This window comes from Vigna radiata, unplaced genomic scaffold (genome assembly GCF_000741045.1).
Source record: "Vigna radiata var. radiata cultivar VC1973A unplaced genomic scaffold, Vradiata_ver6 scaffold_23, whole genome shotgun sequence".
In the NCBI taxonomy this organism is placed as follows: Eukaryota; Viridiplantae; Streptophyta; class Magnoliopsida; order Fabales; family Fabaceae; genus Vigna; species Vigna radiata.
In genome coordinates, this window is record NW_014541837.1 from 2,846,214 (window position 1) to 2,850,089 (window position 3,876).

Consider the following 3,876-nt stretch of genomic DNA (forward strand, 5'->3'; position numbering starts at 1 on the left):
TGCGTCATCGGAGATTTCTAAAACGTAATCATCCATATCGAAGGTTAAGAAAAGCATTCAATGGAGATCAAGAGAGGGACGAAGCACCAAATCCACTTACTGGCCTTCAAGTTCTTGAAAAAGTTAATCAAATACATCATGTATTTGGGAAAACATCCAAGAAGTCATCTGTAACGACCCCTTAGAAGAAGAAATCAATATTCTTTGATCTTCCATATTGGTCAAAGTTAGATGTTCAACATTGCATAGATGTGATGCATGTAGAAAAGAATGTGTGTGATAGCTTGATTGGTACACTACTCAACATTCAGGGAAAGACAAAAGATGGAGTGAATGCTCGTTTGGATTTGGTTGACATCAATATCCGAGAAGAGTTGGCACCCAAGGAGATTGGTAAACGTACTTATTTGCCCCTGCATGTTACACAATGTCTAGACAAGAGAAGATAAGTTTTTGTCTTTGTTTAAAGAGTATCGAAGTACCACAAGGATACTCTTCAAATATGAAGAGTTTAGTGTCGATGCAGGACTTAAAGCTTGTTGGCATGAAGTCTCACGATTGTCACGTCTTAATGCAACCGTTGTTACCGGTGGCTATTCGTGGAATTTTGCCCAAAAATGTTAGGCACACCATAAACAGGTTGTGTTCATTTTTCTCGTCAATATGTAGTAAAGCCATCGATCCTACAAAGTTAGATGAACTTCAATGTGAGATTGTTATCATCTTGTGTCAACTAGAGATGTTTTTCCCTCCATCTTTTTTTAACACCATGGTACATTTACTTGTTCATTTGGTAAGAGAAATCAAGTTGTGCGGACCGGTATACTTAAGATGGATGTATCCTATTGAGCGTTATATGAAGATTTTGAAAGGGTACGTTAAAAATCCATACCGTCCTAAAGGTTCGATGATTGAAAGGTATATTGCTGAAGAAAGTATCGAGTTTTGTTCANAATACATGTCATCAACGAATCCAATAAGAGTTCCTCGCACATCATGGTTGAATAAATTTTCTACAAGTAAAAGCATCCGAGGTGTGAATGTGGTGACAAAAGATCGCGAAGAATTGTTGCAAGCGCATCTTTATATATTGAACAACACAGATGAGGTTATCCCTTTTTTGGAAGCACACAAAGCCATTGTTAAGAATAAAAATCCAAGACAATCAGAGAAATGGCAGTTGATGGAGCATAACAAAACATTTATGTCTTGGTTCAAATTTGAAATTGACAAAGAGCCACATTCTTCTCAAACTTTAATGTGGCTTGCAAATGGTTTGAAGTTTGATGTCGTGTGTTGTCAAGGTTATGAAGTCAATAATTGCACATTCTATACGAAGAAATTTGATGATAAAAGCACAGTACAAAATGTTTTCAATTTCTGTATAAGTATTTTATTAAGATCACATTAGTTTTGCTTTTATACATTTCTATGATTACTATTACATGTTTTGTTAAATTATATGATATTACATAAGTCTTTTATTAATATTTCATGTTGTTATTTATTTTGACAGATATATGGTTGATCATCCACATTCTTCAGGGGATGAGGCTCCCCTTACCAGATCCACTAGAGGACCCACTAGGATGAAACAACTATTGATCAGGAAAAATAGTGGTGAAAGAACTTCGGTGAATGTGAACATCATCACGGGCGTGGCAACTGGCCCCTATGCAGATGACTTCTGATCATACCTTGGAGTAGTGGCACGTGATAAGATTAGCATTCTCATTCCATCTTTTGATCATGTGTCCGAGGTTGATCGGAACATTATATGGAACGATATATTGGTAAGTTGGTTAATATCATTTGAATTAAAATTTGTTTATATTGATAATTTTGTACTGATACAACTTTGTTATGTTTATTTCAGCTGACATTTGACATTCCAAATGTCGCAACACTTAGAAATAAGTGTTTGTCAACTGTTATTGAAAACTTCAGAAACTTTAAAAGTAAGTTGACATCAAGATACATCTATGGACACCATAAACATAAGACTCCATGTAGTTTATATAAGTCCATTGATGAGGAGACTTGACGGCTTTTTAAAGAGAGTCGGATGTCAGAGGAATGGCAGGTTAGTATAGTTGATATTATTCAATTCCTCATTAACAAATATATATCATATAAACTAATTAATTAATGTGTATGTGATAAGCAATTAGAAGCAAAGCACAAGGAACAAGTGCTCAAAACAAAAACCCCCACCTATTATCTCGTGGTGGGTATAGGAAGCTTGAGGAGAAAATCCTCAAGCAAAAGGCAGATGCTAGACCACCATCTCAGAGTGGTAGCCCCCCTCAGCCTCCTTCTCCACCGTCTAGAAATGAAAAATGGAAGCTGGCTCGTATGAGAGCATCGGGCACTTACTCTTCCGACACTACACGGGAGATTTCTGAAAGAATTGTAAGTTATCACTGTTCCTAAAGTAATAATTATTGTCATTATACATACTACATTAAACTATTTAAAGAATAATGATGTTTTGTAATGTTACAGGACACCTTGGTTGAGCAGAGCTCCCAAGGTCAATTCACTCCAGAGGGTCGCCAGGATATTCTTGTTGCTGCGATTGGACGACCTGAGCACCCTGGACGTGTACGTGCTGAAGGTCCTGGAGTAGGAATTAAACATTATTTTGGGAGCTCTTCTCGTCAGTCTTCATATGCTTACAGTGAAACACAAAGAGAAATGATGACAGAAGAGATAAGAAAAAAGGTCCGAGAAGACCTTAGAGAGGAGATCAGGGCCGAGGTTAGATTAGAGATGAGGGCTGAATTCAGCGCCATGTTCCAGCAGGAGTTTCAGAGCTATGGCATGCAACCGGTGCCATCTCCTATATAGGAACCTGTTATCCTTCCCACAGGTAAACTTAATAAACATTTATGTGCAATTATTTCTATCTTTTATATAATCTAACATTTACTCTGACAGGGAGAAGCGGGAAAGGAAGTTGTTTCGCACTAGCCATCCCAGAGGATGACATGGACGATGGTAGTCCATGTCTGCTATACATTTTAGAGGATAGCCAGATGGTCCTGGTAGCTCGTGGAACAGAGTTTAGGTCAGCGACTGTATGCCATGGTATGCAACTATTAGAGGATGAGGTGAAGGTCTCAATGGACGAAATGATCGTACCAGATGCCTCGGTTCCTCTGGCCACAGAAGAGATTTTCACTGTGGAACAAGCATTCAAGTCGTTTATCACTTGGCCTAAATTTTTGGTTGGTCCAGTTTCTGACCCCTCGGTATTAAATTCTTCTTTACACTTCTCAATTTTAAAGGTTTTTGATGTCAAAACTTATCTTATTTTTTCACGTAACAACAGACACAGGCACCGGAGGAGATTCCTCTATCTGAGGATGATCCTCTTGCTTCATTGCATCTACTTGCTGACATCCTTGATGAGAAGCCTTTGGAGGTTGAGTATGATGCTAATGTATTTGGGACAGGCTCTGAGGTCCCAATATACCTTCATAGCCAAGATGTCCGTGAGCTTGCGTCGGGAACACAAGAGTTGAATATTTCAATTATTCAGCTATGGATGATGTAAGTCTGTGAGCAATTATTTATATATAAATTTGATTTATAGATCAAGTATCCTTATATCAAAGTTAATTTTTGATTTCAGGTATATGTCTNGGGTCAGTAACAAGTTGGGGCATTCTGATGATTATGGATTCATTGATCCCCAATCAATTCATGAATCAAATGATTTTGATCAGATCAACCAGAATCTGATAAGAAGTTTTGGAAGGGGCAAGAAAATATACTTTTTGCCTTATATATCCGGGTAAGTGAACTTTGTTACCATAATAAAGTTCCATATGTGATTTTAATATTTAATAGTTAAGTTATTATGAATTTCAG